Source organism: Limanda limanda, chromosome 7 (assembly GCF_963576545.1).
Source record: "Limanda limanda chromosome 7, fLimLim1.1, whole genome shotgun sequence".
Taxonomy (NCBI): Eukaryota; Metazoa; Chordata; class Actinopteri; order Pleuronectiformes; family Pleuronectidae; genus Limanda; species Limanda limanda.
The window spans coordinates 19,388,888-19,403,494 of NC_083642.1; the positions used below are offsets into that span (position 1 = coordinate 19,388,888).

The 14,607-nt window shown below is 42.3% G+C and overlaps 1 protein-coding gene across 1 annotated transcript in view; it reads left to right on the plus strand.

Moving 5' to 3' along the window:
- The window catches only part of mtcl2 (microtubule crosslinking factor 2), a 93,162-nt gene that overhangs the window by 35,235 nt on the left and 43,320 nt on the right, over nucleotides 1-14,607 (plus strand). The window lies entirely within an intron of this gene.

Consider the following 14,607-nt stretch of genomic DNA (forward strand, 5'->3'; position numbering starts at 1 on the left):
AGGAGACGTGAGGACAGACAAACTACCTAAAATGACAGAAAACCATCCTTGAGAACAAAGATTTTTTCATATTGACCTGAACTTTGTTAGTTTAGTCCATGTCCCATCTTCTAACATGGATGAGGCATAGTTTATAACCTCTACTGCAGCCACCCACCAGAGAGCAATCAAGATGATTTGAGTTCACTTTTGCGGAGCTTTCATGGCATCCATCTTTATAGTCTATGGGTAAGATATTCAGAACTTCATAAAACTAGAAATGGGGAAAAACATAGTTATGTATTAATTTACTGATCTGAGACCCAGGAAATCAGTCTTTCAAATGAATGGAATATATTTTTCATGAGACTTTACATGATTTCAAACACCAAACACCATAACTGCTGATATGCGACAGAAACTTGACATATTTTCTCATCATAGTTATGAAGCTGCGGCATTGACGCCTCCAGCAGCTTTAATTCCATTTCCATTTATACCTATTATGTTGAATCAGTTGAGGCACTTTAATGCTTTCCCAGAATTGATCTCTCTCTCCTCGTGCCAATATTTGAACTGAATTAAACAAAATGAGAGACCAGGGAAAGCAGAATGAAGAAAGAGAAAGACAATAAAGTGAGACGTGATGGGATGAGAAAGAAGAGAGAGGTGTGTGAGGGGTGGGAGGTGGGGATGGACACGCCTGGTGGACTGGATGATGCTGTAATCCTACAGTAAGAGAGATTTATCTTTGTCCTTTTGTACGAAGGCAGAGGACACCGGTTATAGAGAGCCCAGTTTCATGAGACCACAGCCACACTGTAGGTTTTAGCTGATAGAAGAATCTAGGCCACTTGCATTTAGCCAAATTGACAACATTGGATTTTTGGAGATGCAAATTTAGATTTTATCAAATCTTCCAAAACAAAATATACGATAGGATCATAAATATTAGATGGCTTGTGGTTTCTACAGATGGACTCAATACATCAGTGTTTCTTCTCAAAGAGTTCAAAACATTCAAGACATAGACTATAGATGCATGACCTCTCCACAAGATCGCCACCTGGTTGATGGCTGCATAAAAGCTCATAAACCTTGCCTCCTTAATATCAGTCAAAGTACACATCAAATAAATCTCTCTCATAGATGGATTCTGTCATTTTTGGTAGTTCTTATGGCACGTGATGTATGTTCAAGTGTTCGCCTTTGATTAGATATCTGATGCTATAAAAATGATTGACAGCCAAGAAGAAGAAGCGACGGGAGCAGGATACTGCGGCACGATAACTCTGTAGCTGCTGCACAGGCTCTGGCTCTAAATGCACAAGATGGCAGCTTTCACATGTGTGATATTGAAGCTTCCTTTCTGGATGATGAGGGGAAGTGGACACGTGTCGTCGAATCTTTAAATACAGTCTTTGATTGGCACATGGAGGTCTGAACTCGAACGATTCAAATCTTTCATCATGTCCTTACACAGCAGTGTCATGTCAGTGTTTCTTTGAGCCGTACCGAGCTTCTTCTTTATCCACAAAAATGAAAAGGAAGCTGTATGAAATTTCAAACCAGAAGAGAAACAGGATTTTGGTAATTTGATGTTGTTAAGACGAAACTGACAATTTCATATTGACTCAAGACTTTAAAGTAATAATATAATATCAAAACCTCCAGATAATTCAAAGTTAGTGATATATACTTTTAAAAGCGTAGTAACCACTAACTGCCTGAAATATAGTAAATATAGATACATGGAAGCTTAAGTGAAAACTAAGAAGGAACGTTGGCCAATGCTACACCATCTGCTTCTTTTAAGACCAGACTAAAGCAGCACTGCTTGGCAAACAGGATCTCAGTGCAGGCACTTTACGGATGCCACCACATAAGATTTGTGGCCTGAACTTCAAAAAGAGTTTCAAACTGTTTTCCTCTCAAAGACATTCAGTTTGTCAGCACGTGAAAATGCCTGCAGCGGCTTTTAATGTTCAAAAGAATCCTTTGAGCGTGTCCTTTTTGTCAAGGTCTTTTCTTCACTGAAGGTTTGTCCTCTCCAGCCGAGCACAGTACACTGTCCTTCATGGATACCAGCATTCAGCAACTGTACACTCAAATGCTGTGCGCTCTCAGTGCAATGTCCTCGAGGTTAGCCGTCAGGGCAGATAATGGAGGGAATTACAACATCACTGCAGTGCACAAGGCCGGGGCATCACTGGTTAAATGGTCAATATCCAACCTGATACAGATCATTAACCTGCACATGTACTGACTGTGCTGCAGGAAAACTCGATCATAGTTTAAGATGTTGAGAGTCCGAGGAGGCAGTTGTGTGCACACACAAACAGAATAAAACAATAATTGACTTAATTATGAAGTCTCATATCTATCAATCATCTCAGATTACTTTAAGTTCTTCCAAAAAAGGCTCAGGATGTTCCTTTGGAATAAGCTTTTAAGTAATTAGCAAAAAATTCTCCCATGGCAACAAAGCATGCCTGGACTTGAAGCATGTGTGATCATAACTAGGAAAAAATCACACGACTAACAAACCTCACAAAGGTCGTTGGGAATTTAAAGCTGCTCGACATACAATCATCAAACGGGTGTCTCAGGGAAGTAGGACCGAAAAAAAAAAAATATGAAGAAAACTCTGAAGTTTAAAATTTGTTTTAATTTAGATAAATTCAGTGCTACTTATTTGCACTTAACTTTTAATGTAAAGTTGTTAAAGCCTGCTTGAAAAGTCACTAAAGCTCCTTTCAGACATGCACTGATCTTAGATCCTCCATATTTTCTGCAGAGGAGGTGCATGTGTGAAATCAAATGTCCAAGTGAGACGCTCCACAGTTTTTAAGGTCTTTCTTCACCTGGCCTCCTATTATGAAGTCTGTGTCACACAGTAAAGCAGTGTCACTCATGTAGAAGACACAGACAAAGATGTCGTTTTTGGTGATAAGAGCTGGAGTCTGAGTGTTGTAGAGACAATCACGTGATCACCACAGGTTAATATGTCACTTCCTCCCTCTGTCTGCTGCTCCCGGCTGCTTCATCTCTCGCCTGAATAATGCGGAGGATTTGTTGCTGTTGTGAACGCGTCTGTGCAGGAAACCTCCCGCTGCTTTGTGCCTGTGTGAATGGCAAACTGCCTAAAACGATTGCTTTCTTGTCTCAGACTGTTGAGACAAAAAAAATGCAAGTTGGCTATCATTAGAGGAGGAAAAACACATTTTGGTGTGGTGAATAGCCCCATCCATATAAATTAACATTGTCACAAGCCAATAGGGGTTATTGAACAGAATAGGATGTCAGAATGACAGTTGGCTGCCTATTTAATTGGCTGTTAAGCTTGGACAAGCCAGCTGGAGTCAGGATTTACAAGCTATCTTAGTTGATTTGCCTCCCTGAGTGATCTGTATGTGCCCGTAGCAGGCTGGTGATTCCTTCCTCTGTTCTCAGAGGGCGCTCTAAAGCAAGTTCCTGTTACTCTGTCAAACTGAGGTCAAAACTTAATGGCTGCCTCCTAGTGGGTCCCAACACTGATTTGATGAGAGCAGCGGAGCAGAGAGAAGTGGTCTATAGTGTGTGTGAGTATGTGTTTTCCTTTCCAGGGTCTATATCTGTGCCAGAGGCTTCTCCAGAGTAATTTATTGCAACAGAGACACCATGGCCTTTAAATATAAGAAGTGAATGGAGGGTTGTAGTGTTTTCACTGCTACAAGATTGAACCTGTATTAATTTAAAAGTAGAAAAAAAAACATTTCATGCTCACCTCATTATTACATGTGATCCTGCTCCAACATACTTATCCTCCAGAGTTAGAACCACACTTTCAATATCCCATAAATGAATCTCTTACTCCTCCATGTTGCCTCCCAGTCTGTCCTTTATAGCTTCATTCTCCTCATTTTCCCTTCCCTCTCCTCTCACGTCTCCTCCTCCTCTTGTAATTTATGCAGCCGTAAACATTGTTGCCCCATGGGAAAAATCAGTTTTGCAGACACCATCAGCCACACGATAAAAACACAAGAGCACCGCATGATCTTCTTGTTCATTAGATGCGTTTATCTTTGATCAGGGATGTTGTCTGTTCTCAGCCCGCTCCTCTCGTAATAACTTCAGCCAGGCAGCAGGTCGATAAACCAGCCTGTTAAAAGCACATTAGACTCATCCCCTAATTCAAAGCTAATATACGAGTGCATGGATGGCATTTATTTGTGTGTGGTTGTGTGGCTGAGTTAACATCTGTGTCCATCACTGTAGCCACAATAATCAGGCCACAGCAGCCTGAAACTGGGTCGAATCAGGTCAAACTGTGCCATGTGGAGGATATTTGTTTTACTCAGTTTCCACTCGTGCTTGTGATTTAATTATCAACGCCACCTCAAACATCGTCGTTCATTTACACAGGGGGTACTTAAAGGGATAGTTCATCCAAAACTGAAAAGTCACTCATTATCTACTCACAACTAGGCCAATAGTGGGTGAAGGGTTTGATTCCACACAACACTTTTGGAGTTTCAGGGGTAAACATTGTTGCAGCCAAATCCAATGCAATTGAAGTCAATGGGGACCACTTCTTCAAATGTAAAAAAGACAAGAGAAGAAAGAGCTGCTCTCTCAACAACTGCTTTGGGCGAGAGCTTGTGCAATGTGTGTGCGTGAACGTGAAAGCGGCTCTGGGCTAAGAGGATAACAGAGGACATTCAGGCTTGAAACATGGTGTAAATGATTTTATTTTGAGTCGAATGTTGGGGCACTTGGATGAAACCACAAGAGCTGAATATATTGTGGTGGGAGAGGCTAAGGAGTAAAATGAGGGGGCAATAAATAACAGCAGAGAATGAAAACAGAAACAAATTATATGATAATATGAGACTTTGATCATCCTAATTGGTAAAGTGAATCTTAAGAACTCTGAATAATTAATTTAAGAAATATTCTAAAAATGTCAACATTAAACACTGGATTTAAAATAGCCAAGCAACAAGAATAAGGAAAGAGGAAGATGTACATGAGATAAATCTAGGTAAAACGTTTATATTACTAAGTCCTGGACACGTGTGGAGTCAGTGTGAAGACTAAGAACAACATGTTTTTGTTTTTTTCACATGATGTCTTATTACTGGGAACAAGACAAGGTCACAACACCCATTCTGTCAGAGAACGAGTTTAAGGTTCAAGTCAATGTGTCACATCTGGTTTGATTACTTGTCAAAGAGGCTGACGGCCAGGATTACAGGACTCTGAGGAAAGGATGGAGGGAATAAACACCGGCTGACAGACGAGTGGTGTTTGTCTGATGACAGACATGGGAAATTATTGGCTGTCACACACCAAAACACACTAAACGATGTCTTTAAACGGAATTATTAATTTAAAACAAATCACAGTGTGAATATTGCAATTATACATTTGGAAATATATATATATATTTTTCTTTCTTGCCAAGAATAAGATGGGGACAGTCACTTTAATAAAGGTTCCTCACCGAGCTTAGAAAGTTTCTTTTAAGTTAAACTGCTGGTTCTTCTAAGAACCCTTTTTTGAAAGTCTAAGCTAAGCTAACTGGCAAACAGCTGATATAGTGCTATCAATCCTCATCTAATTCTCAACAAGGAAGAAGACTTAACAAAATGCCCTTTCAAAATTCATAAAATTCAAACACCATGAGCCATAAAAATGCAGTAGGTCTTTTTTCTAATACTAGTTTCACTTATGTTAAGTGGTTAGCCATTCCACCTGTATGCGTGTGTGTGGTGCTGGTGTTTGATCAGATAGTCGGTGTGTTTGAAGTGTCAGACACAGCTAAAGGTCACCGGAGCCCTGACATGTCCATCAGAGCTGAGCTTTGTTCTCCTGTCAGTGAGATCAGAACGCCGGTTATTATTCAAAGCACAAAGGACACTTAGTCCCCTTTTATCCAAGTGGAACGTGGACTTTAATGTGGTTCTCTATGGTACAGGAAATTATGTACAATGGACCCACTGTTAAGTAGCCCAGTATTATTAATACTATTATTATATGTCATATTTCTAGAGCTGACCTGTGCACGGTGTACCCCTCCTCTTGCTCAGTGTCAGCTGGGAGTAGCTGCAGCAGCTCCCTGCGACCCCTAAAGGACAAGCAGGTTTAATAATGGATGGAAGGATATTTTTTAGATACTTTAAATGAATGCTATGCTGCCACACACAGCGTGACACTTGTGACACGTATTATAGGGAAATAATTAGTCTGGTTATTTTAATATATCTGCAGCTCAGCATGTGCTGTCTCACACAAACACACACACACATACACACACACACACACACAAACACACACACTTGACATATTTGATGCAGTTCACGTTGCCAATTACTGGAAAACCAAGTCAACCTGTCATACACGCTCGACTTCACTCTCTCTCTCTCTCTCTCTCACACACACACACACACACACACACACACACACACGTGTACACACACACACACACACACACACACACACACACACACACACACACACACACACACACACACACACACACGCACACACACTGATATTCTGCTAGCTGTCACTGCTGACTCGTTCATATGTTCCAGGTGTTAAACCACATAAGACAAGATCCAGACTAATTAAAAATGCTTATAAAGAACCGACTCACCATATGGAGGTCATATGGAAATATGGAACAAGTCAATGATGAGTAACATAAGCATATGTGTGTGTATGTTTGTGATGTTTCATTAATGATAACATGTCTACTGTAAGACAGTTATTTGATGTCCCTCCTTTTTCACATGTTAACAGAACTTTGTCTTTGCCTCAAAACCCCCAGTTTGCAGTTATAATAAGAAATGGTAATGCCAAGTAGTTAGTTTTTGATATATGAGAACGAAGAACATTTATTCATCCTATTGCTACATAAAGTAAGTTAAAAGCTCTGGTACGTTTATTTCTTACTGATTTCTGTTTTATGACCTTTACTTTATACTTCCCTTACTTTTACCTCTCAGTTCTGACTCTGACTAAACCTGATCCTGGCGATTATGAACTGTAGGATGATATAAGGTTGAAGAGCAGGGAGGTGATACCACAGATGATGCTCTCTATTTATAGGCTGTTAGCAGGATGGGTGCTGTGTTGTGGTTGACAGATGGAGAGCGTGTGTGAATGTGACTATGTATTCAGACACATATGGTTTCTCTCTGTGAGTGTTGAGAATGGTTGCTGGCAGGTCAGGTGAGAAAAGAGGGAGGGGGTGCAACAAAGCCTTGTTTAACCTGGTTTTATGACAAATAAAATCATTGACTCAAAGCAAAAATACTGTTCACAGCAACTTTGAACACATATTATTTATCTGAATCAGTTTGGCTTGAAGACATCTGCAGCTGAAAAACTGCCTCCTTTGTGGTGTTCCACTGAAGGGTTCGTGTTAGGTACTTGTGTGATATTCACAGGCGTGGACTGGAACTGTGGCAAGCTGCTGATCTCCTTTTATTTTCTCTCACAATATTATGAACTTTTTCTCATAAATCAGGACCATATTTTTGAAATCTCCAATATTTTATTTCAATATGGCCGAAATACTCCATTCATGTCCCCTTGCAATTGGCAATTTCTACTTCTGTCTTTCTCTTTAGCCAATGCTCTGTCAAATGACCTGATTTCTCCATAGTCTCTTATCTGAAAAGAATTGCAGCCATCAGTCATTGTAAAATGTTGATGTTTTCTGTGAGGCACAAACTTTAGTCACAGCTTAACTCCACATGTAGCTCTTAACCTTCATCAGCAGGAGGTAGCAGGTAAGAAGGCAGCAGGGTCGGCTGTGCCATTAGCCTGCGGTTGGGATCGATAGTGAGGGTGGGAATTAGATGGATGAGATGTTTTGGACTCGCTCTGAGTGAAGTTTCGATTCAATGTCAGGGCAACGTTATTGAGACTTGATGAGAAACCATTTGGTCCAAAGGTTTAGTGAAAGGGGACAAGGGATTCTGGGAAACCAGGCTGATGAATCCCAATTTACAGACTTTCTATGACTATAGTGCTTTTACCTTGAAACAGGTACAGGAAGTGTTCCAGATATTCATGTTTGTGTCATATTCAACAGATAAACATTGAAACTGTGGTGAAAGACCATGTCAGTGTCTATTTTGCTGTCCAAGTAGTACGTGAAGAAAATAGGCAAAACCCCGATCTCACATGGGGCACAGGTAGTGTGGCTGCTCTAACCTGATAACAGGGGCGCCACAATGAAAAGCAAGACATTCAGTGGCGCACTGTTCATGCATGTAGTGGGGCCAGGCAGTTACTTATTATCATTTTCATCTTATATATTAGATACTACAAGATTGCTTGACTCATGGACCCACAAATGATCTATTCTCACATGGATGTCAGTGCCACTGGGGGTTTCAGGTCAGGTCAAGCAACACAACAGCATAGCAACCACCAATCACTTTAGTTGGACCACTGGAGCAGTGTATGGCAGGTTCTATTTTTCGGGCTATATCAGCCAGGAGGGAGTCCGTTAGGGGCCGAGCAGTAAAGGCAGGGATACAAGGTTCATTTAAAAAGTATAAAATGATGAAGGATAAAATGATGAAGTGATGAGATTTTATATCCAAAATGTCAAAAAGGAAAGGCACTGTGCCATCATAATATTCAAAAAACACTTCAACTGACATAATTCAGCACAAAAACCAAACAACTAAGCTTTTACATTAGCATCCCATGGGAAGAAAACACGTTTTTTTGTGTAGGTAATTTCTGGGAAAACATAATGAGACACAAACCCATGAATCATCCTCACAACTAGAGATGATTATATCGAGCAGCCCCGCGGGTTAGACGAGTTTTTCCATGTTTACAAGACACACAGAGATATTAAATAATACATCATGTTCTGGACAGACTAGCACAGCTTTGAAAATATATATGCATACTATTATTTTTTAATATATGCAGAAGGATATTATGGTTTTCTTGTGCAGAGAGGAGGCACAGAAGAGCTTGAAGACAATTTAGTTTCAAAGGCTGAAATAAGAACAATTCTGTGTTATTACCCCTTTGTTGTTGTAGTTGTTGCAATGTTAGAACATAGACTGCAGAAGCACATTTTTAGCAAGAATGTCAAACATTCCTGTCATTTAATCTGTCAATTTTTATTAGGATGCATAGCAGTGCTTGATTACAATAGTTTGATTGTTTGACAAAAACATTTAAATGCATAATAATTAACTTTAAAAGACAGAAACAATCAGTTTAGAATAGATAAAACAATCAGGAAATGTGGTTCGATAAAACCACATTTTTACCTTTAATTTAAAGGAAGCTACCATAATACTTATTATAGCGCCTGTTACAGTCCAACGTGGATAGTTTTTATATTCAGATACGGTATTTGAATATAATTATGAATAAATATGATTCAGCTCTTCATCTCAATATTGGTCTGCAAATGGTTCCGTTTCAGTCTCATTAACAGACGTTAACAGATTAACATTAGCTTTCTGAATAAGAGCAGGTAAGGTGGAGGATGAGAACTGTCTGAGCTGTTTTCATGAGTCATGATTTGTGTTTTCAGATGTGAGACTGCCTCGTGTCGACAGCGTTTAAGAGTCTGCATGTGCTTCCTGCACTTTCTTTGTTTTTGATTCGTTTCTCCCTCAGTCCAACCACCTTCCTTCCTCTCAACCTCCTCTTCCTCTAATCTCCGTCCATCTTTCTCTCCCCCTCTCCATCTCCGACCCTCTTATCATTCACGGTACCCACGCCCGCCCCTTTTATTTCTCCTCCCTCCCTTCCTTCCTCCTCTTCCTCCTTCTGTCATTTCATTAATGCATTGCCAACAGGGTGCCTTGGCGACAGGCTGCAAAAGCTGTTGCTACAGCAACGTATTATTCTGCGGCTATAGAGGCGTTTTGTTGGGAGGGTCAGGAGGGGGTGTAACTGGATGCTGCTACTCAGATTGGTGCAGGTCACACAACCAAATATTAAATTCTCCAGATGAGGAGCTGCTCCTTCTTGTTCCATTACACCCTATATCAGTTTTCCTTTCTTCATTTATTCCCATGTCAGTTTTCATAATGCTATGTCTCCTGTAAGGTTTCTGTGTTAGTGGGAAACACAAGTCAATTAATAAATGCACAACATTTTTTAACAAAATAAATGTATTTATATACATGACTGTTACAACATCTAACAAAATTATGAAACTGTAGTATTAAGTCTATTATTACATGTTGTTGACCAGTGGCATTGGGCTGAAATTATGTTTTCAGATTTAATGTTTACCAAAACGATTCCTCTAAAATAACGTTATGATAACAGTGACTTGAAGCTGTTAAACTGACAAACTGATGCGCTCTGCTAAATATTTTAATTGTCCTGACCGCTGTTGGCAGAGCAGTCCATTGTTCAGTCAGCCAGCTTAATTAAAAATTGATTTATAACAGTCATAGTAATATATATATGATGAAAACTAAAATGCTCCATCTTTTTAAGTTTGTGAATCTTGTGTCAATTACATTGTATTCATATTATTATTATTATAATAATTAGCTCTTTAATGAACATTTAGGGACAATAGGACCCTGAGGAAGGATTGGGGGGGGACGGAGGAGTGATTTGATGTCTTCACATACACACACACTGCATTTTATGAATACATTACCACATACCCACCATGAATAATTCAGATCAATACACACCATTCAGGAGGGGGTGCTCATTTGTGCTAAGTAACCTACTAACACACTGCCTTAATAAGCAGTGTCTGGAAACACACACACACACACACACACACTGGCAGACAAACACACAAGCTTATTCTGAAGTGGCTGGAAGTGAACAGTGGTTCAGCTAACAAAGAACTGGAAATCCTCCCTCCTCTGGTCTCTCCTCTCTCCTCTCCTCTCCTCTCCTCTCCTCTCCTCTCCTCTCCTCTCCTCTCCTCTCCTCTCCTCTCCTCTCCTCTCCTCTCCTCTCCTCTCCTCTCCTCTCCTCTCCTCTCTCTCTTTCCGTTTCCGGTGTGAGTGAGTGGTGGTGGTGGACGCGTGGGTGGCGCGGAGAATTTGAACTGGGTTTGCCTGTTTACTGGGATTTCCTTGGTTTTTGTTTCTCATTTCCTATCTGCATGATAAGGTAAGCCTTTTCTTTATTATTGTTTTCAAGTGGCAACGACAGACCGCGGGTTTGTCGGGGGTCTCTGGAGGAATGGCGTCCACGGAGACGCCACCTCCGTCACTCCGGCAGGGAGTCAGAATAGTCCCGCCGGGGGACAACGTTAAGGTGGAGGAAGTCCTGCTGGCTGTTGGAGAACAGGTGGGACATGATAATGTAGTTTATGCCTCCAGAATGAGCAAAGCGGTGGTGGTATTTCTCAAGGAGGAACCACAGGTGCAACAGCTGATTGCCAGTGGAGTGTTTATTAGGGACGGCTTCGTGCAGGTGAACCCGCTGTCGGTTCCCGCAACTCGGATCACGGTATCCGGAGTTCCGCCTTTTATCTCAAATGAGATCTTAAGATCCGAGCTCAGCAGATTCGGTAAATTTTCTAGCGGGTTCAGAACGTTAAATCTCGGTTGCAAGGATCCCAAATTGAGACATGTACAGTCCCTGAGACGGCAGGCGTTTATGTTCCTGTCATCCACCACGAACTCTCTGGAGGTCTCCTTCAGAGTGAAGCACGGGGACGGGTTCTACATGGTGTACGCCAGCTCCGGGAGCTTTAAGTGCTTTGATTGCGGGGATGTGGGGCACAAGCGCTCCTCGTGTCCGCACCATCGGCGGGCCGGTGAAGCGGCAGGTGGCAGTGGCAGCGGCCCGGAGGCGGCTGCCGCTGCCACTGCTGAGGAGGCGGCGGATGCGGCGGCTGCCGCTGCCACTGCCGAAGGGGCGGCAGGTGCGCATAGCACCGAAGCAGCGGCTACACCTGGCGGCTCGGGGGCCGCGGCGGCACCGAGCACCGAACCGGAAACTGAGCCGAGCGGCTCGGGGACCGGGGCGGCGGCCGGCGCTGAACCGGAAACAGCGCCCGGCGCCGCAGCGGAGGACGCTCCTCGCGCTGGAGTGTCAAAGCCCACTCGCGGCAGAGCCTTAAGTGGCGGTGATGCAGTGAGTGGGGGGGACGGTTCACAGCCTGAAGCAGAGAAGTCAGAGGGGCAGAGTCTGTCCAAGAAATTGCGTGTGTCTGAGGACCTAGAGAAATCCTCCCAGTCTGCAGCTGCAGAAATGCCACATGTTGAGGAGGCAGGTCCCTCAGGTGCCACAGATCACTGTGTGAACAACGATGAGGGACAGAGTCTGCCAGCCAGTCAGGCCCCAGGTGAAGAGATGGAGGAGGAGTCAGACCTAGAGAGTGTAGCATCTTTTGGGACCCCAGCTAGAGATATCTCCCTCTACACTTTGGAAGAAATAAACAACTTTCTTGACGTAACATATGCGAGAGTAGCCAAAGTGGAAGAGTATTTTGATGATACAGAAAAATTTATTAGATCGGTGGCGTTTCTGAAAAGACAGTATGGGTTGGATCAGCTCGACGAGAAGAAACGTTTCCGTCTGAAAAAACACATGACAACCCTGAGGAAACAGGCTAAAGGAAAAACAACGAGACAGACGAGGAGCACTGTAAAATAATCATGCATCACTTGGTGTTTTCTTCTTCACTGATTTCTGTATTTTTCCTGTTTATTTTCTTTTCTGACTTTTCTATGAGGAAATTAAAAATAGGGTCACTTAACATTAACGGGGGAAGAGAAAGTAAAAAAAGAGCTGTTATAGCAGAGATCTCGACTCAAAAACACATTGATGTGTTATTTTTGCAGGAAACGCACACAACATCGAGTGATGAAGTAGACTGGGGTTTATGGTGGAGGGGTCCTCATGCCTTAAGCCATGGCTCCAACTTCATTGCAGGAGTAGCTGTAATGTTCACCAAAACAATAAATGCAACCATCTTATCCGTTACAGAATTAGTGAAGGGGCGGTTGTTATTAGTAAAAGCAGAAATAGAAAATACAGTGTTGGTTTTTGTGAACGTCTATGCCCCTAATCAAGGTGCAGAGAGAGTACGCTTTTTTAAGTTACTAGAAAACGAACTTAAAAACTATCAGCAGGATCAGCTAATTGTCGGAGGTGATTTCAATTGTACTCTAGATTTTACTAAGGACCGGACCAGTGAAGAACCTCACCCCCAGTCAGCGCAGACCCTTAACAGTCTTATTAAACAGCAAGATCTGGTTGACACCTGGAGGTTAAAGCATCCAATAGCCAGACAATATACATGGATGAGGGTCAGAGAAAGCAGGGTGACGGCAGCCAGACTAGACATGTTGCTTATATCCCAAAACCTTCGAGCCAGACTAAGTGACAGCATCATTAGCCCGGTTGGTTTCTCAGACCATCATCTGGTTAGCATAGAGTTAGTAATTTCACCAGGGGAGAGGGTTAAATCCTACTGGTGTTTTAACAACAAACTGCTGCAAGACACTGCGTTCTGTAAAGCTTTTGAGCTGTTTTGGCGCCAGTGGAAAAATAAAAAAACAGATTACAGTTCTTTAAAGCTCTGGTGGGAGATAGGCAAGGCACAAATTCGTGTGTTTTGCCAACAGTACACCTCATACTCCACTGCCACAGCTAAAGCAGTCATTAAAGAACTGGAGGATAGCATTATAAACATAGAGGAGGGCTTAGTTGCAGATTCCACCACAGGTCAAACACTACTGAAGGAAAAAAAGTTGAAATTGAGCTCATACCTGCAGGAAAGGGTTAAGGGAGCTCTCGTGAGGTCCCGGCTGCTTCATCTAACAGACATGGATGCACCAACTGCTTTCTTTTTCGATCTTGAAAGATCAGTTGCACAAAGAAGACAGCTCACCTGCATTAGACTCCCAGGGGGCGGAATAACCACCTGTCCAGGCGAGATGAGGAGCCAGGCGTCAGCTTTTTACACCGACCTGTTTGGTGAGGAAAGTTGCTGCATGGAGTCCCGTGAGGAGCTGCTGCAGGGACTACCCCAGCTTAGCCAAGAGGAGAAAACTGCCCTCGACTCTGAGCTAACTCTGCAGGAGCTGACAGAAGCGGTGAACCAGATGGCATCAGGACGAGCGCCAGGGATTGATGGTCTCTCCAATGATCTGCTAAGGAGATTCTGGAGCATCATTGGTCCGGACCTACATGGCGTCCTTTTGGAATGTTTGAGAACAGGTTCACTTCCTGTCTCTTGTCAGCGAGCAGTAATCTCCCTGCTGCCAAAGAAAGGAGATTTGGCCTTACTTAAAAACTGGAGGCCCGTTGCTCTCCTGTGCACAGACTACAAGGTACTTTCAAAAGCCTTAGCCAACAGACTAAAAAACATTTTGGAGATGATTGTCCACAGAGACCAAACGTACTGTATACCAGATCGGACAATCATGGACAATATTTTTCTGATTAGAGATGTTATGGATGTATGTAAAAAATATGAGTTTAATTGTGGAATTGTTTCTTTGGATCAAGAGAAAGCTTTTGATAGGGTAGATCACTCTTATTTATTTGACACTTTAAGAGCTTTTGGTTTAGGTGATGGGTTTATTGCATGGCTCAGCCTATTATATAATGGTGCCCAATGCATGATAAAGATGGGGACAGGGCTGACCAGACCAATCCAGG